Source organism: Ambystoma mexicanum, chromosome 5p (assembly GCF_040938575.1).
Source record: "Ambystoma mexicanum isolate Mex_15411 chromosome 5p, UKY_AmexF1_1, whole genome shotgun sequence".
Classification (NCBI taxonomy): Eukaryota; Metazoa; Chordata; class Amphibia; order Caudata; family Ambystomatidae; genus Ambystoma; species Ambystoma mexicanum.
The window spans coordinates 391097816-391119407 of NC_090930.1; positions in this window are offsets into that span (position 1 = coordinate 391097816).

The following is a 21592-nucleotide window of genomic DNA, read 5'->3' on the forward strand; positions in this document are numbered from 1 at the left end:
TCATGACTTTTCAAGTTGCTCCCTTGCCTCGACAAACCCATCAAGGCTGGCACCACCCCCGAGACGTGCTCGCTGCCAGGAACCAATCCGCGGGCACCCAGGGACCTGCCACCACCATGTGCTACTAGCCTTCCGCCTTTTCACTCCAGGGGACACCTTCTAATTATTCACCCGTTACCAATCCTTCCTTTGAGTTGGACTGCCACTATGCAGCCTTATACCCAACACCATCCTTATCCTTAATACTTACTCCAACTTCACGACTTCTCAAGTTGCTTCCTTGCCTTGCCAAACCCAATCAAGGCAGGCACCGCCCCCGAGACGTGCTTGCTGCCAGGAACCAATCCGCGGGTCTGTCTCATTCAGCCAACCACCCTGCTCAATCACCGACCAATCAACATCCTGTTTACTTAATACCAGGAAGCTGCATCCTCAGTAGCTCACGCGCTTCTCGAGAACCCCGTCTCAGAAGCTCCGGCCGAACTCGGCACCAGTAAGTCTTTGAAACTGACGCCATCTCACTCGTTCCACAGCGGGGACTTAGCACCCATTGCTGGATACACTCCTGCACTACGTGGGCTTTCGTACGCACCTCAACTCACCCAATGCACCGCATCGTCCCACGCTACACCACCCGATCCCCACCTCCACCCCCAGTTTATCCTTCGTTACCACGATCACGCCGTGCCATACCCACTTACCTTCTGCTTACCTGCACCTGTTAAGCCCGGGACTTGCCCAACCCCATTACTGCAGGCCACCCCCGCAACAGCTTCACGTGCTGCCTTCTAACCCAGACGCAGAACCACGCGCTCTATCCAGCACCGGATAGCCCTGCAGACAAATTCACCTACCATGATGACCCCGTCCTCGTGCTCCCCCTCCCGTGTTGACCCTCAACCTCCTTCACCCCCTTGGGTGCCTGAAAGCGCCTACATACAGAACCCTGTACCTGACTCCTCTGTCACCTGGATCCACCCTGACATTACAACCACCAGTCAAGTTCCACTGGCAAAGATGTCCTCCAAATGCCAACCTTCCCACCTGGCACAACGCAGGCACTACACACATGCACCAGATGCACATTTCTAGCCTATTCCCGCTCTGTGGATTCCCTTCTCTTACTGTTACCCATCACCCATTCTTACAGTCTGGTTACCCAGCCCCTCTGACACCCTTACCTGGGAGGATCAGCCCACAACTTTCTGGAATTCACCTTTCGAACTTAATTGGGTAAGATCCATATTCTGTTTTCAATCGCGAATGCCATATGAATTCTCTTGGCTTCAACACTCAACTAATTCCTCTCTCTACTTCCTCTTTCTCCCTTGGTACATTGTCCATGCTTTCCTTCCCTTGTTACAATTGTCAACATGTCAATGTGCTCACATACATTTATTTACTTTTATATGAATCATGTTTCTCCTGTATCACTTTCAACACCATCACTTATCACCAAGGATATGCAAACTACCACTTTGCTAAAAATGTGTTCCCAAACTTTATGTCCCAATACATTCATGTATGCATATTGGATTAAACACAATTGTTTATGATTTTTATATCCACCATCTATGTCACTTCACCACGTGTATCACCTCATCACTGAACCAACTCACACATCGCAGCCTTGAAAAAGACTAAGGTTGAAACGCGCGTCGGCTGTGTTGTTTTTCACCATGTCAAAAAAATTGTCATTCATTAATACAATGATGTTCTTTTTGGTGTCAACTAACCAAGAAATAAATAACGTTTGTAATGACAAAACAATAGACGTGATCATTGATTTAACCAACTCGCACAAACTGTGACACTATGGACTAACATATCCAACCAGCGCCAAACCAATCCACGCATTTGTCATCCCCACAAAGCTTTCAATCAAACAGGAACCTTTGAGTTAGTCCCTAGACAAACCAGGATTAAAGCTGCAGGTAGATCTAGCAACAAGCAAAAAGCAGGTGTGCAGGAGAGAGGGAGTCCCGACACCTTAACTCCAACCAATGTTAAACTATACCTACAGAAGCACTATCTCCAAAGGGATCATTTGGTTCAAATAGCAGAAAAACAACATGAAACGAGGACCCAAAAGAGCATTCTGAAGACCTCCACCCAACCAGGGCAGTGGGTGGGATCATCCGCCAACCCTGGAAGCAGGGAGGAGTCAGAAGACTACTCTCCTGTATGCCACAGGGGAGAAGAAACTAGGCCCCACTATTCTGAAAGCCCCTCACAAGCTCACAGAATTAGGTAGGGCCTAGAAGATCATGAGGGGACCTCAAACAGTATCTTCTCTGAGTCTGAGGGTGAGTGGACTCAGGTGACACAACAACAAAAGGCAAATAAACTAAAGAGAGTTCTGACCAAAGACCTCATTAGGCAGATCAAGGCCATTAGGAATTTCACAACACCATACCACAAAAATGCAAAATATGCTGTCTGGGAGGATCTAGAACTCTATGAACAAACGATGGACCATTTTCACATCAAAGATAGCCAGAACTGCATAGATTATGCTAAATGAGCATTCTCTCCGGAGTGCTCCAGCTTCTTTGCTGGACTGGAAGATCAAAACCATTCAAGATTGTCCATCTATAAGGCGGTCATCTTGAAGCACTTTTCCGCCCACAATAACCCCCAGGAGGCTCGCAAAGCGGCATACAATTTGCAATGCGGAGAAGATCAGGCCCCAAAAGAGTGATAAAAGATCCATGGACTGGGTAATAGAACAGGTTACCCGGATCTATGCGGTCCAAAACCTGCAGAAAAGTTGGTGGAGATGAATGTTGCCCCGATTTTGGACCTGGAAATGGGGGGGCCTAAAAATGGACCTACCCAAAACCAGCCAAATCAGAGACAAAGAAGGACTTCTGGCCAATCAGCAGAAGTTGGCAGTCAGGGAGGTAATCCCACCATTGGGACCCCTAACACTTCTGATTACATAAGTCCCAGATACAAGGGCAACCAGCCTATCTTGGGGTATTTATGGACTCTCCCAGCCCAATGGGGGGGGATCCAACCAGGTAAGTACTGCCCCAGGAAACTTCCCTCCTAATTTCCCTCAGCAGCGCAGTAATCCCCCAAATCCATGATTAAGTTTATTTCCCCCGGTGTCTACCAAACCCCAACCTGCAGGAGAACCCTCCTTTCTTTCAATCCAGACCACCCAATCCGGGAGAGGGGAGACCAAGGGTGGAGGGTTATCAAGGGAATCCCCAATACCCAGGGTACGCCAGGAGAAGGGATAGTTAGTCTTCCCGAGAAGCACGTAGGTATGAACAAAGACCCCCCATACTAGCCGGAACAGATGTCCCAACTGGAGCACCAGTTCCAGAACCTCACACAGGATATGAGTTGCATGTTGAGGGCTGAGCAGAACCCTCAGATCAACATGGTTGCTCAGAACCGCACAAACCAAGTGTCTGGCACCCCAGAAAAATGACAGGGAGAGAACCCCAACAACTCACCGGTTCCCGAGGAGGAGGCACGGGAGGAAGGGGGGTGTAAAACCCTAGCGGAAGCTTCCCTCTTCACCTGTGTAAAGGCCCTGGACACCCTGTAACCAAAACTAAAATCTCCCGCCCCGATAATTTGCCACCCAGGGAACAGAGGGTGGGTAGGAGAAATAAAGAAATTAAAAAGGCCCATTTCGTGGAGGAAGTTAATGTCCTTCAATTTGAAGGGGAAGAATCCTTAGAGGATTCTGGGAAGATAATCTTCTCCTTCAGGGATGGGGGAATTCCTACCAAAGAAAAATGGGTACCAAGAGATCTGAATGAAGACTGGGTGGGTGTGGGGACTGATTCAGAGTCACCCATCCTTGAACCCCAGAATTGTCATCCTGAGACAAAAATATTAATGGAGGGATACTCCCCACAAATTGGTTCTAGTGACTGCCACCAGGTAAGAGGGGGCAGCACAGAGCTAAGGGAAAAGGGGATTCCAAAATCCCATCCATTTCAGGATGCCAGATTTTTATTACAGATTCCCAGACTCCGGCACAGAAAATTGCCCAAAACCCCACTGTGACAGAGTCCAAAATAAAGAAATTGACCACCCAGCTTGCCCAAAATGCTCAGATGCATAAAGAACACTGAATATAGTTTCCAGGTACTGTATGAAAGGGTATTCAGTGATTCACACTGTTAATTCAAGGACACGTTTCCTAATTGTTACTGTCAGTGATATAGTGGAAAAATGAAAAGGAAGGGAAGAATATTTTTAATGAAAGGTAACATTCTAGCTAGGATGTGTGGAACAAAAAAGTAAAAGAACATGTGGCATTTAGCGGTCTCATGAATTGATGAATCTTGGGCCCTCCCACTTGTCTTGTGAATTTAAGTTGTCCAGAATATAGCCGGAATGATATTGCAGATTTAAATGATGCAAGTAATCAGTACAAAAAAGGCCTACTGCAGATGACATCAGCTGTCCCTATTGCTTCAGAACCTATGATCCTAATCAAGGTTATAATATCTGCTTTAGATAATTTGAGTTCAGTGGTACTATGCCCTGTAAGGGCCTTGCTTTGCAAGTGAATAATGTTATTTTTACCTTTCTGAAACATCTCTCATTTCACTTTCTCCTCCTTAATGGGGTTTAACAGTTGACTAGCCCCCCCACCCCCACCTTACTTTATTATATTTTTTCCAGAATTATTTGGCATTGGAATTATGTAATATGACCTGTGTTCTCTGCCATGCTGCGGTCTTTACAGAGGATCGGTGTCCCTTAATCCAGTTAAAGTACTGATTTTTAAATGTTCTTATTGCATCAACTCACTCTGCCTGATCTATTGTCCCGCCTGTGTGTCAATCTGATCTGCTTCCTCTGTCTCCTTTTTGCCGTTCATATCACTGTATCAGAGACACCCCTAATGCCTAGATTGGCTTTTACCAAGTGATTGCCCCCGTGATAGGGTAATTTGTTCCTGTATATGCCACGCAATCCAAGGAACTTGCCTCGAAAAATGTACTCATTGCGTTCATGTTCTTTTCCAACCAGCGTATGCAATAACCATCCTTCCCGATTTCCAATTCTCCCTCTTTATAAGGACTGACCTCAACATTTGTTAATACCATGGACAGTTTCACTAATGAATGATCACTGTGTATGTTAAAGACAACATCAAGAGAGCCAGTCAGGGGAAACAGATCTGAAAGTAGGAAAAACGAATCCGTTGTGGATCTGATGTTTCCAGGAATAATCACCTAGAATATCTCCTGCCACTCTGCCAATTAGCATTTTTAACTCCCAGTCATGCACACACGTCAGTCATTTCTTACCCTGCCCATTATCATTCTTTTGCTGCATTAGACGTAAAGATTGCACCTTTTCATGCTTACTGCAGGCCATTGTGTCAACACAGTGGACATTTAAATCCCCCCATCACAATTACATCTCTGGAGATGTCAAACACAGCTGAATCCAAGTTATCATATGCAGATAACATAATACATTCAGATTCTTTCCCACCTGCAGGGTCATAAATGTTACATGATAGCATCTTACTATTCTTAAGTATTCTTAGGGAAGCCTAGAATGGAGATTGATACCACCTGCAGATCATTACAGCCCCTGGTATCAATTTCGCTAGATGATATGCTAGTTCTCACATCCACCATAAGACATCCTCTAGGGCAACCTTGATTCCCTTAATTGCCGCTTTACATCATGTCTGGTACCCATCAATGCATATCTTGCCTCCCAAACAACATTCCTGGATGCAAAACATGTCCACATTTGTAAGCAGGTCAAAGCCTTCAGCATTGTGAATTGCGTGCCCCCACATGTCTTAGATGTTGCTAGGTTTATCTGTCAATTCTGCAACTTTGGGTTTGCTGGATACTACCGGCTAATTAGTAACCACCGTGCAGTCGACATTTGTCACAGTGACTCTAATGTCCTTGTTCAATAATGTTTTTTATACCCTCTGGGCTTGGACACAATGTCATACCCTATCCGCAAAATCTCAGGGAGGTGGTTTAGTACCATATTTATCATGGAAGGTGACACACATTGAACATATTTGGAATCAGTTGTGTTCTCATCCGTAAAGTCAACATATTCCATGTACCTTCAGCCAAAAATGCTAAGAGAGCTGGGACCAGTGAGAATAACCCCAATAAATGTGATTGATTCAGACGTTCCAGCTTAGTATTGGGAAATAAGTGTGTTATGATGAATGCAAAGTTGTTGCTGGTGTACTGTTCTGCATATGAGCTGTTTTCATTAGTGCAAGGAATTGCTCTCCCTGCTGGATGCAAAATCTCCTGAATGGCAGCGAGAAGCCATATCGCATCCTCCTTGTATCTGATCTAACAGTCACTAAGTCTGGACACCATACTTGTGTCATGGACCTTTAGTTCTGTGACGTCCTCATCCCCAGCTGCTTCTACGTCCTCTTGGGAGTAGGTTTAATTAACCAGCTTCTTAATGTGCCCCTTTGATCAGTGCCTATTTTCGCTTTCCTCTTTGCTTTCCTTGTCTCCATGTCATATCTTTCTGAGGCAGTGTTTGGGGGGGAGGGACGTTGGCCAGGGACAGCAATTTATTTCCCCGTTGTACCGTTCTTTGCTGTGATTCTGTTAAGCCTCTTTAGATTACAACGTTCCCTTCTTGACATATAGACTTCAGAGTGATCACTGTCCCCCATATTCACGTCACTTATCTCCACCTTAGTGAACATCAGGTCCTGACCAGCTGGTTGGCCCGCGAGTCCTGCATGGTAAACATTGATGCTAGGCATATATTCTGCAGTCTCGATAGGGTCTTGTCCTGTTCCCTGAAAGAGGATAGGTTGGACTATAATGTGAAATGGGACGCCCTGATCAACGTTACGCGTTTCTATGTTGTATAGAATGTAGGTGTGCGTGATTACTGTCTCGTACATTTTCCCACATGATTTCAGTAGAATTGGACTGCCTCAGTGTTACCCCCATCTCTCTCCGAACAAGCCTAACATTGTGGATAAGCCAGAACCTGCCTGAGCTGTCACTGTATTCCCTGATTTGGATGTAAGTAAGATCACCTCAGGGGTTGCAGTTCCCAGATTATATGGCATGCCACAGTCTTTATGGAGTGAATAGCACAGATTTAGCAGTGAATGGTTGTTATCAATGGGGAATATTTAAGACTATGATGTTGGCTGTCAAACATCCATTATCTGCCGCAGAACTTTGGTTGTGCTCTCCCAAAACAGCTGTGGGAAAGTATGATGTCATTTTATTACCTATGCAAGTCGGACCGGGTTGTGGCTGTTCTAAATGACTATCTGGGTTATCTGTGACAGTGTGCACAGCCACACCTGAGGGCTCCATGGCCTTGTTTCATAGATTGTAAGCTGCTTTCTTTTTCACAGGCATCACCCTACTGTGGTTTATTTTACCACCAGCTGCGGTGTCTGATACTTCACTCAGCAGGCACACTCACAGAAAGTAATGAAGGCAGAATTGGCAGTAGACTGGCAATAAGTTTGCACATTACACCCCCCATGGGTGAGATGTCTTGTTTACTTTTAAACTCTCACAAGCTAAAAGCTGGCTGCTCAAGCAGAAAAACTCCAGCCGCTGCAATAGCTATTTTAACTTTAACTTTGTTCGGTTAGATAGTCCACCAGTCAGTGATTCAAAGGGCAAGCCCTGAAGGTGTAACTCTTACAAATAAATCAAAAATAGATTCTCAGTGTATCACACACCCCAATTGTGAGTGGTGATGCCTATTTGCAGAAAGGGGTCATGTGCTCCCAACTCCCACCATTCTCTGAAAGGCAATGGGGAAGGAGCATTCAGTACAACATGAGAACCCTTGAGAAACCCTGCAGTGGCCACTCTTGCAATGCCTCCACATGGTAGGACACTGTATATACCTACAGCAAAGCTGCTACTAAGCCCCCCCGCACCCTACCATCCAGAACACCCACTCACTCCCCCCTTTCACATAACGGATCTCACAGCCACCTCTCCTATCTGGTGGGGAACAGGGACCAGGGAAGGAAGTCTGAGGACTGAGTACTCCTACCCGGGAGTTCTGGTTACAGCAGGGGCTGTGATGTTTTCGTGCTTGTGCCCTTAGCGGTTGGCAGACGGGAGTGGGATCCCCAGCAGCCTCCCCTGATGCAACTGAAAATTTCCAAGTAACAGAGGAATGGGACAGTCCACAACGGGACACCACACACAATAACTGGCACAGATTAAAGGACCCAACAACATCCTTAGCCAATAGCTACGATAGACGTATTACCGTCAAGCCGCACCAACCACAGTAGCCGTATCCTGGCTGCTTCTGGTAGTTCCAATTTTCAATTCAAGAGAGAAGAAGAAATTCAGGCAGGACTTTATTGACCCCTACCTTAATGATGTGAGGACATCTTCCCGATGTCTCTCTCATTCCTGTTTATCACCCAACTATTGACCATGATAATTTTTACTTTCACTATGCGCTTATGACTCCCTTTGAGTACTCTATCCTGCATGCACAATCATTGTCTCCATAAATCTGCCCTGCATCACCGCTGAGATCCAAACCTTCAAAATGAACATGTTTCGTGACCTAGGACGCAGGTGCAAATCATTGACCAAGACCCTAATGCTACAAGACTTCACATGATGTCCTCACTTCTGCACTGGATTCTCCCAAATCCTCTCAATTCACAAACCTAATGTCTCACTTTGAAATCCCTCTCGCAAGCTTACATCTACCCTCCAGCCTTTGCACCCAAATCTCTAGTCAATATTCATTGCCTCTTCCATTTCTGCTAATGGCTATTTTTCCCCTAAAATCTCTAAAACGCCTGACAGTCTCAAAGCCCTCCACTCTATCCCCACCCTATTTCTGTCTACCGATTCACCCTGATACCATTTACTCTTTAGGGATTCCCCCTACCTCTATTACCACATGTGCACCCATCCTTTAAAATGCCAACTCAACCTGTACTCCCATCAGACTATGTTCTCCTAAAGTGGTCAAAACTTAATCTCAATCACCTGTCCTTATCTATCTGCACACTTTAAACTCTCTCTCTGACACTTTCCTATCTCCTTAAAATCTGCCCACCCCTTTTGATGACACCCTCTGTTGACTCAAATGCCCAGGACAACTTTTGCCCAGTCTCCATGGTTCTCTATCATTCAAGGGTCTTTCAGTAGATGGTATTCAACTAGATCACTAAGCACCTTGAGGATATTGGCCTTGGAGATCAGTTTCTGTCTGTCTTCCAAAGTAAACAGTCAGCTGAGACAGCAGACATGCATGTCTCCAACTTTCTTCCTGATGCTCATCAATCCAAACTTGATTCTATACTCCTTTTGTACCTTATTGCCACTTTGAACACTATCGACCACTCTTCTCACCTACTCATTCTTCAGAACATTTGGTGTCACAAATCTGTTCTTTCGTGGATTGCCTCCATCCTGGAAATCTGCTCTTTAAAATTCTCTTAGAACTTGCAAACCATTGGACCTTTGTTATTCATCCACTATATATATGCTGTAGGAAGACTTAGCTTGTCCTTTGGTATGCACTATCCTTTTCTCCTTTGCCTCCATCACCCCATCCGTCTTGAACCCAGTACCCGTCTAAGCCCGACTTTGAATTTCTTCATAACTTGGCTTATTTACCAAATATGGAGTTGCCTCTGCCCTTTCACCTTAACTGACACCTCCACTGGTGCAGTGCTGACTAATATTGGAATTTCTTATATTTTACCAGTACTCTCTATGTGTATGTATGCATATCATTACAAGGTGTGTAGTTATGGTTAACTTGCTCAACCCAGACGAATTACAGTTTTTGGATTGGCTTATAACTTTAGCGTCATTTCACAAATCCACATGTAACTTTACAAAAATGGTATGCAGCCAACTCTGAATTATTTTGCAAAGTTATGTGTTATTTCACCAAGGGGGGGGGGGGTTCAAAGTTATAGCGGGTTCCCAAAAATGTTGAAATCTGGATAGACATGAATGGAAAACATGTTTGCTTCCGACTACAGCCAAAACTGCTGGACGGATTTGCACCAAAGTTGGTCTGGTCAAAGTGATGGTCTGGTCCCATAAGCGTGCTTTTGCAAATTTGGTGTATACATGTCCAGTAGATTCAGTAGATTGTTATAAAATGCCCAAAATGTAGGTACAAAATGTGTGATGTCTCTGTCCCGTCCGCAGACTTACTTCCTGATCCAGTGTCCGCAGAGCTGTGAGCCAATCTGGCTAACATTGATGGGCCTACTGATTGCTCAATTAAAAACGTGAAGTGCATAAAAACATTTTAAATTGACACCATGTTGGTTTCACAAACTGCACTTGTAATCCACTGACACTGTGGTAAATACATACTCAACAAGCAAATTAAATAATCTCTGGGGAGGAGAGGGGTGATGAGGATGTGATGTGATATGCTCAGAAAAAGAAAGAAATTGGGTGTTTGTTATTCTCTGATGTCCGTGAACATCTCAGATGTTTGGGGACATTGCTGCAATGTATGAGAATTTGACAAGAGCAAAGCTTTTACCCCTCTACTATCCCAAGCATTACCCACATCCCGCCCAATGACACCAACCAACCCACCCCATGCACGAAAACCTCACCTGCATGCCACAAGCGTCACCACTCCAGGTGTGCCCTCCTCAACACCATATCCCTGCTTGCCCATGCACATGATAACCTCCCGCTGTGGGACCCTCATTATCCATCGCTATCCCTATGGGCTGCGCCATACTCCATTGTGACACAACTCCAAGAAAAGGGGAGGTGTAGCCCTTATCTACCAGTACTCCCTCCATCTGCATTCCATTAACTCTGCCTATGTTCCAAACTGTGAATCCAGCTCAGTGAATCTTCATTGTTCACCCAATGCCACTATCACCCTCCATCTCATTTACAGACCTCCAGGCCCTATCCTGATTTCGTGAACAACCTTGCATAACTCATCTCGTCTAACCTCAAGGCCACCACCCAACTCCTAACCATGGGTGACTTCAACCTTGGCTTCCATGACCCCTCTGATACAGAGGCCATTGCCCTACCCAATGCCATGGCAGCCCTATGCTTTATCCAACTGATCACAGACCCTACACACTCCCAAGGCTGCACCCTAGACTGGCTCTTGGACCATGAAACTAACATCACTGTCCTATCCAAACTGTTCTGCCATTTGTTAGATTACCATTCCATCACCTTTACCATCCCAATCCCAAGCAAATGCAGGCTAACTTTCACCAAGCCAGCCACCGCCCTGGCCACCATTCTGCCCCGCACCCGCAACTTGACCAGTGCCCGTATCATCCCTTTTCTCAACCACCCCTTACCCACCATCGAAGACCCTTTTACCCTGGTAGACCATTACAACACCTTGCTATGTAAAACCATAGACCTTCTGGTCCCCCGCAAAGTCTGGAAATCCAGAAAATGCTCTACACCTCAATTCATGGTTCACAATCAATCTCAGGGCCACCCAAGCAAAAAAACTGAAATAGCAGCCAAAGCGGCCTGCCATAAAGACCCAACCTCATCTAACAAAGCCCACAACTCTAAAAGTTCCATCTATTACAAACAAGTCATGCCACCAAAGCTGTCGCCTACAACAACAGAATCACCAAGGTTTCCTGTAGTTCATGCAAACTGTTCTCCATCCTCTGAGAGCTAGAGACCCCCATCGCACCACCGCCACCATCTTGAAAGACATCTTCTGCTGTGATGACATCCAAGACACCTTCACAGGCAAAATTACACAGCTGCAAACCATGATACAAGCCAAACTATCTTGCACAGCAGCCGCCCTGCTACTTAGAGGACCTAGTGGCATCTCCCTCTTCCAGTGCCAACCCACCTGCTTCTCCACCCTCACCAATATCATCAAAGGTCGCAAACCGACACGTTGTAAAGGCGACACGTGCCCAGCCACCGTTGTCAAAGAATACACAGGGCCTAAACTGCCTCTCATATCCACAATCATTAACTCCTCCTTTGTGACATGCACTGTTCCATCCTCCCTCAAAGAATCCTGGATCTTCCCACTGCTGAAAAACCCCTCCCTTATCCCAGCAATCCCAATCCCAGCTGAAACCAACATGGCTATTCACCCAGGAGCTTGCAAAATAACTCCTTTCTCACCCCTTATATGCGCAATGTACCTTGCACCAATGTATATAACTTATCATTGTTCTGTACTGCATCGTGTCTATGCTACCTGCCTCACTGTAATTAACTTATACCTGCAATTCCACATTGTATAATGACCAAGTAGTATAACCTGACCTGTCATAATCACCCTGTACTGTATTGTATTGGTGGCAACAGTGTAACTATGGCAACTTGCAACCTTGTAACCACTGCAACTCGCTTTGTATGTTGTCTGTCAAGAAAAGCGCCTAGATGCGCTCTGGCTTACAGCGCTATACAAATTACTAAATAAATAAAACTACCAACCCATAACCACTGTCCCCTTCCTCTTGATAATTATTAATAGAATCACTTACCTACACATTCAGAAATTTCTCGAATCCAACTACATTCTGTGAATTCAACAATCAGGATTCTCCCCAAACATAGCCCTTCTAGACCTTAAGAAGCAGTTAAATGATGCAAACAACCTTTACAAAACTTCTCCTTTCTCCTACTGCTCGACGTCTCGGCAGCCTTTGACCTCGTTGACAACCAGATGCTTTGCCACCACTTTACTTTCTCAGCCCACTTCTCACTTCTCACCAAACACTGCCAAATGGGTCACCTCATTCTTTGCTGACAGAACCTCTCGAGTTGTTGCGGGTGGTGCTGTTTCCTGACCTATGCCTATATCTTGCAGAGCATCCCAAGACTCCTGTGTCTCCCCCACACTGTACAATGGCCCTCATTACGACCCTGGCGGAAAGCGACTGACCGGAGCGCCACAGCGTAAATAGCGTTTCCGCCATTGCACGAAGGAGCAAAGTGCGGACCATTCCGACCCATCGGGCACGAGCACCACGCCACGGCGGAAGTGCAAAGTCCCCGATGGCGGAAATGACCCCAAAACGGCCCACACCGCCGCCGTACGGCGCCCTAGGTGCAATACCGCCACCCCTCTTAGCGGTCACCGCAGTGTGCGCCTACCGGAAAGTACGGTGACCGGAAATATACAGAAACGGAAGTTAAAACATGGGCCCGGAACGGGAAACATCCCGGCCTACACCTATAAAAACACTAAAACCACACAACCACTAAAATCACTACCCTGAAACACACCCCAACCCGTCAACCACCCTAGCGAAACCAAGAAAAATGGGAAAAGTAGCGAAGAAAGCGTGCGACCGCAAGCGGCAGGTCCACTTCTCCCGTGAGGAACTCACCGTGCTAACAGAGACCCTCCAGGAGAATGCTGCCGTCGTCTTCTGCACGCAAATGACCAGGACGGCACTTGCAAACAAGAAGGCCATATGGGCTCTGGTGGCACAGCGGGTAAGTGCGGTGGGGACCGCACCCCGCACCCCACAGCAATGCCGCAAGCGATGGGACGACCTGCGGATACGCGTCCGCAGCATACTCTCTGCCAACCGCAACATTGCCACAGCCACCGGGGGAGGTCCTGAATCACCCATCAAGTTGACCCCCTGGGAAGAAATCTGTGCCTCCACCATCGGAATGGAGAGCATAGAGGGAGTCGGAGGGATGGAGAAAGGAGTGCAGACATCCGAAGATTCAGGTAGGTGGGCCAGATAAAACAATGCCAAATCCACACAGTCCATCCATGTGAAGTACCATGCGTCCACACACATGTCCAGGAGCAACAGAAACACATGTCCAGGAGAACGTCCACACACATCGGCCTGATAGCGCACGTTAAAACCCACAATAAATACATAAATAATTAAAAACCCCTAATACACGCACTACACGTGCAGCAGGCACACCCTAACTGCAGGCTGCCAAACAACTGCACCCTCACTCCACACACAAATCAAAGCACCTCCAAGGCCCCGACCCAAATCACCCTCAGGTACCACCCCAAAGCATGTGATACAATGCCATTCCAATTCCCACAGACTCATCAATAACCCTCGCCCTCCTTTACTCCACCACAGGGTCCGATCCAAACGACGAGCTACAGGACACCCCTACCAGCACACCTGCAAAGAGGGCCAAGACCAACGGCCAGAGACCCTCCACCTCAGCTGCACGCATCAAGACACGGCAGCAGCACAAATCAGGTGGCAGCACAGAGGAGGGAACATCAACAGGCACCCCAGCAGCCAGCATGCCCACAACACCACCACCACAGGTCCCCCCAATGGATGCCACAGAAGGCACTGCCTCTGGTGGCAGCAGCACCATAGGTGACACCCCATTGATGGCAGCATGCTCGGACACAGAAAACGGGGATGCCGAAGTCAGATCCATCCATGACCTGTCCCAATCCCCCTGTCTGTCCCATCCCGTACAACATGAGGATACCACGCAGGGGCACCCACAAGACGACGACTGGCCATCCCCCACAAGCCCTGTGGCAAGGCAACATGAGGACAACAGCCCCTCTGTGACACCCCCGCAAATGGCCATGGCCCAGCAGAGGCAACAGTCCCTCGACCAGTTGATCGAACAACAGCAGCAACTGGCCACACTCCTCAAGGACCATGCCGATGAATGTGGGGGCACTAAGGCAGACATAGAAACATCAACTGAGACACTTAGGGCAGAAATGGAGAGAGGTACAGAGACGCTAAGGGCACAAATTGAGAGAAGCACCGAGAGCCTGAGGGGGGAACTGCATGCGACGTCCAAAGACGTATGTGCCGAACTTGCCGCAGTGCGCCGTGTGCTCACTGAGCTCTCGCAAACCCTTAGGGACATGCATGGACGTGAGCAGGCAGACACATCATCCGTTGCAAGTTCCGTCCAGGGCAGCCCCCAACGTAGATCTGGAAGGAACCTGCGCTCCACAGGCAGGGGTGCCCCTGATAACCGCAGAGGGGGCATGCAATAGCGACAGCCCACTGACAATGAGCATCTTTGGACACTGGTGTTCGGGGGGGAGGTAGGAGGGTGGAGGGGGTGTGTTGGGCTCACTTGGGTGGCGGGTCGATAGGGTGTTCAACATGATATCACATATGCCATAAAAAGTGCACGATCAACCAATGAGAAGTGTGGACATTGATCTTTGTGTACTAGGCCATCATAGGCGTACAGTCCATATTGTGCATGTCCCAGACACACGCAGTGCCACGAGTCCCGTGTCCATGTATCAGCCACCAGGCGTGAGTGCTAGAAGCATACATCAATGAGATGCTGACGAATGTCACGGGCCTCCGGTGCCTCGCAGACTCCATGAGGTGCTGCCACATCCCCACCCTCATCATGACCATCATCAGGTGCTTGCAGTTCTGCGTCAGGGGGCATGGGCACATTTCTACGTACGCACATGTTGTGGAGCATGACACATGCCATGACCATCTTTGCAACCTTCTCATGGCGGTACAGGAGTGCCCCGCCAGACCTGCTGAGGCAGCGGAAACGAGTCTTCAGTAGGCCGAATGCCTGTTCAATGACTACACGGGTACGTGAGTGGGCATGGTTGTAGTCCTCCTCATGCTGGTCCCGTGGGTTCCGGACTGGTGTGAGGAGCCATCTCTTCAGTGGATATCCAGCATCACCTGTATGTGGACGAGAAACGTATGATGTGGAATGCCATTGCTACGTACGCACACCCCCCCCCTTCCTGCCAGGTCATTGCCAAATCACATACCCCACATAATCATGCATGTAATGAGACTCACCGAGTAGCCAGGATCTGTTCCCTGCGTGTCGCTCCATGTAGCGTGGTATTGTAGAGTTCCTCAAGACCATAGAATCATGGGTTGATCCAGGGAATCGGGCACAACAATGTGTAATGATCCTGTTGGAGTCACACACCATTTGTACATTCAGGGAATTTAATTGTTTTCGGTTGCGGTACTGGGCCTCCATGGCATGTGGGACGACCAATTCCACATGGGTGCAGTCGATGGCACCAATGCAACCCGGTATGCCGGCAAGTGCATGGAATCCCACTTTTGTGTTGGTAATTTCCTGCTCCGAGCGTGGTAGAGAGATGTAGTCGTCTGCGTGCTGCAGGAGGGCATCGAGCACTTGAAATAGTGTCCGTGAGAACAGTGGCTGAGAAATGCCATGCAACTGTCCGACTGTGTGCTGGTAGGTGCCTGTGGCCAGGAAGTGGAGTACAGACACCACCTTCAGTAGGGGTGGGATGGCGGTTGGGCTATCTATCATGCTGACAAGGTCAGCCTGTGTCATGTCCACAATGGCGGCTATGGTGTCCCGGTCCAGACGGTAGAGGGTGTGGATCTGCTCATCAGTGAGGTTGAACGGATGTGCTCGGAGGCGTGGTATTGCGGGCTGCCTGCGTGGTGGTAGTGGCTGTGCTGGTGGGCCTTGCTGGCCCTGCCTTGGCCTCCTCCTCCTCCTGCGTCTCCTCCGTGCGGCTGGTTGTAGTTGGTGTTCGTCTTCTTCTTGGAGTCGGAGCACTTGCAGTGCTATCAGGTCCCCCAGGGCCAACATCGCGAGTCCTGCCGGTAGCATTTCGGTGTGGTTGTGGGAGGAGACTGGCTGTGCAATTTATGTGTTTTCTAGCTGTATGGCCTCCACCTGTGGTGATTGATTCCACCTGTGCAAAATGCTCTCCCCTTTGGCCGAGCACGTCCCGCGCACAACGCTGCAATTCGGGGAATTGTATCTTGCTATTGCAATCATGTATTTGTACCCGATGGCCGTGTAAGATTGGTTGATATGTTCATTCTGCTGTGGTCCCATTGTTTCACATACTATCTGTGCAGTCGCGAACAGACTTGTGAGGGGTCAGTGGAACGTAGTACTCGAGTAACGGTGGGCCCTCATGCATCACTGTACCGAGTTGCAACGACGGGCGGGGCGTCCCATTCGTGGGTGAAGGCAGTTGCCATTTTCACACACAGCCGCACTCGATGGAATAATTAGTGATTTCAAACGGCCACAGATGCCTTTTCGACGTGATGTTGCAAATGAGGAATTCGAAGGGCGGCGCTTTCGGTTTCCAGCTAGCGGCGAGGAGATGCCCACAGGTCTGACTGCAAATATAACGTTCTATTGTTCTATGTCCTTGAGACAGGGCCCATGGCGAGGGAGCAATGATTGATATGAATAGTTTGGGATGCGCAATAGCTACGTGGGCGATGAGGCCGTCCGTTCCCAAATACATGTTACTTCACAACACTGGAATTACGGGCTGGGGCACTGTGGATTTAGCAGGCTGCATAACGCACAGACTCAATGGATGTTTCTAATGTTATGTGAGTAATTATTCAGGCGTTTTGATCCCGGGATGAGGGAATGATGGATGGATGCATGGGCAGGTGATTTGATACAGAGTTTGCCATGTACAGCGCTTCTTGGGATCTATCCGCCTCCCCTACGCTATGTGATGCAGGGCTGCCATAGTGGGACCATCGTCCATCTGGCCTTGTTGAGCCCTCCCTGTCTCGAGGCGCCCTCAGACACTTGTGTCCATGCACGTTAACATTCCCATCTGATGGAATCTGTTTTGACAGACGCATGCACAGGTACACTCGTTTGTGATGGTGTTTGCACCTCGATATAGATGGTTATGAGTCGCAAGTGGTTTTGGGGTGGTGATGATCCTTTTGAGTGGGCTAGCATGCATATGGCTGTGGATTTCGTGTGATCATTGAAGTGAGTTGTTGGAATGTAGTTCTGATGGCCATTCTGTTCTTTTTCTTTTCTTTTGGTTGACAGGTATCTCCTCCCCTTTTGCCACTGCCATCTGTATGCCACTCCTGCAGATGGATTTTACTCCCGACACCTGCTGCTTCGTGTTAATCAGTGGAGCAGCATTACGATCTTATGGGACGATCGCCAATGGCCCACATGCCCTTACGCAGTACTGGTGGCTCGGAGCAACATTTCGGCCTTTCAGCTGGACTAGTGCCTCCCCATTGGGACGGCCCTGCGGTTCTGTGCGCTTCCATGTTGCCTTTTCGTACGTGAATGTGGCTCTGTGTACCATGGGGGAACAGGGCGACACACAAGTAGTGGCTGGTCATTTCTTGCGGAAGCAGCCCACAATGGTGATTAGTGTTTTGGAGTTCATGGCCTGATGGCTGTATGGGCTTGGTGATTTTGATGTGCATTAAATTTCTATTCTGATTTGGCCCGTGTAGCGTTTTTCTTTGCAAGTGATGTGGCATATGCCTATTTGGGGAGCGATGTATTGTGAGGAGATCTGCATTGGGTTCCAGCTTCGGGGTTTAGTTGCGTGGTACTGTGCTGGGCGCGTTTGCCTACGAAGCCCAGTGAGGTCAGGGATGGGGGCTGCCAATATGACTGTTTGAATGTTGTCATGCTCAGGGGCGGGGGATTGGGTTTTGTGTAACAGATGCCGGTCAGCCAGGTGGACTGGTGGAATGATGTGATTTTCGGAATATTGCTGGTCACAGGTGCCTGTGTTTGCGTGCGTTTCTTGGTGGGGGACTGTGGTCATGTCCATTGGGATGGCTTCTGTATTCGTGCCATCTGTGCCCTGCAGCTCCCATTGGCCCCTCTTGTGTTTCTTTTGTTCGTTGCCATGCATGGGTGACTTGTACATTTCAATGGTTGCATTGTGGCTTCATTGCACCGACGGGGAGTTGTACTTTGTGGGCAGGGAGCAGTGTACAGGCACTCAGTGGGGCCGTTTACGGTTGATTCGCGATGCCGTACTTCTCGCCATGGCGGAATGGTACATTACGCCATGCCTGATGGCGTTAGGTACATGTCCTCTAGGGTCGGAATTGGCGTACCGTTGCGCCATGGTGGTGTTTGCGGTTTGGCATGGCGCGCGCGCGCGTGCTTGGTGCAGTTAGCGTTGGCGTTCACTACGGTGTCGCTAATGGCTTCGTACTTTGCGGTGACGGGTCATACTCGCACCGAGCGCTATTTGATGGCGGTATTGCATTTCCGCCATCGTTTTTCGATTTCCGCCAGGGTCGTAATGAGGGCCAATGTGTATACTAAACTTCTTTTTGACCATCTTGACTCGTTAGGTATCTCGTACACTAACTATGCCTATGACATGCAAATTCTCATCCCTCTCTCCGGTGACCCCACTCAGGACACTCTCAGAGTGAACACAATTTTGAAGTCATCCAATCTTGGATGGCCACACAAAGCCTTCGTCGTAATGATGAAAAAACAGAGCTTCTCTTTATTGGCCTACTGTCGACCTGGCCGAACTAAGCCAAGCTTACAAGGTGTTCATCATCTACGGTCACAACATCACTGTTGTCACTTCTGTAAAAACTCTGGGTGTGTACCTAGATTCCTCTCTAAGTATGACTCGACAGGCCCACCACAATGCCTCCTCATCAGGCTACGTCACCAAGCTTATCAATGTCAGTAAACCTTTTCTATCATGCCCTCCTCGGCTCAAAACTAGCCTATTGTAACTCTCTACTCTGTGGCACATCTGCAACAAAACATGAACAAGCTACAAGTAATACAGAACAATGCCCTCTGTACTGCACTTGACATGGCAAGCATGACCATATCACAGAAGCCAGGAAGTCTGCCCACTGTCCCCGGTTAACGACAGAATCAAGTTCAAGATCCTGTCCAACACCCACTGCTGCCTGTCGAGTGCCGCCCCTCATCCCTCGCTCAGAAAATCAAGAAACACACCCCAGCAAGGCCTTTTAGAACAGCCCTCAAGCATTGCCTCATCACTCCCAGATTTAAACACGAAAGGTCTGGGGAATCCTTGTCTGCACTGCCGTCCAGTGGAATGCCCTTCCCCCCTACTGCGAAATGAACCATCCTACTACATCTTCAGAAACAAACTCAAAACCCACCTTTTCAACTAACTTCTCCCCCCTTTTGCCCTGTTACCTCCTATCTCACACACCTAAGGATGGATATTCCCTTACTTCGCACGCACCTTGGGATAAACTAGATCAATTACACAACATGGTGCCTCACGAGTACCTATTAAAAACAATGTCACATTAATTTCTCAATCAGGGCTAGAAAAGTAAACATTGATCTGAGCAGGCAAATGTATCAATCATATTCCCTTATTAACATATTCCAACAAATAATGGCATTCTAAAATGACAATAGCACGCCATAAATACAACGTATTTCATAAAATTCATCAACAAATGGGCAATAGGCGCATAAGTCAGAAAATGGGCAAAAGACAAGCAAGAAGTGTGCAAAACATGAACAAGCTACAAGTAATACAGAACAATGCCCTCTGAACTGCACTTGACATGGCAAGCATGACCATATCACAGAAGCCAGGAAGTCTGCCCACTGTCCCCGGTGAACGACAGAATCAAGTTCAAGATCCTGTCCATCACCCACTGCTGCCTGTCGAGTGCCGCCCCTCATTCCTCGCTCAGAAACACACCCCAGCAAGGCCTTTTAGAACAGCCCTCAAGCATTGCCTCATCACTCCCAGATTTAAACACGAAAGGTCTGGGGAATCCTTGTCTGCACTGCCGTCCAGTGGAATGCCCTTCCCCCCTACTGCGAAATGAACCATCCTACTACATCTTCAGAAACAAACTCAAAACCCACCTTTTCAACTAACTTCTCCCCCCTTTTGCCCTGTTACCTCCTATCTCACACACCTAAGGATGGATATTCCCTTACTTCGCACGCACCTTGGGATAAACTAGATCAATTACACAACATGGTGCCTCACGAGTACCTATTAAAAACAATGTCACATTAATTTCTCAATCAGGGCTAGAAAAGTAAACATTGATCTGAGCAGGAAAATGTATCAATCATATTCCCTTATTAACATATTCCAACAAATAATGGCATTCTAAAATGACAATAGCACGCCATAAATACAACGTATTTCATAAAATTCATCAACAAATGGGCAATAGGCGCATAAGTCAGAAAATGGGCAAAAGACAAGCAAGAAGTGTGCAAATAGGCATAGTAGTGCAAGAACTCCTCTTTACTATGGAAGCCATCATAATCAATCTATATTATGCTTCCAAAAACTCTTTTATTGTCCTTAAAGCAACTGCATTATGGTGAACAATCACCATGTAAACCAAATTCATGAACTGGGTCCTGTAATGAGGATCAGGGAAATGTCCTACATAAACAGGGATGTTTCCTAGAGCTCTGACCTCAAATGCTATGTTTTATTACAGGCATCATTTCTTTTTCACTCTGATTTCTGTGCAGCTCATCCAGTGTAACATTAACCAGCTCTGGCAAATCTCTGCAAATCTTTCACCCATGGTTGTACTGATTTTCAGGTCCTGTCTCCAGTTCTGCTTTTATTATTGCCAGGATTGGTGCCTCATCAACTTTCATGCATTTCATGCATTTGCCATAGAGCGTCAGGGTCTTCGAGTTGAACATTGCATGTAGGTAAGGCCTAATGCTCTTCTGATTACTTGAATCAGTGTTGATTTCAGGAGGCCCAACACCTTTTTCCTGAACCTGCCCTCCAACAGTTGCCACTGTTACTTCTGGATCTTTACCAGAGTATCTACACCATAGGACATTATTGCTACCACCTTTACTTCATAAAACTCCACCAGCGGGAGCAACAAGTATTGCCAATA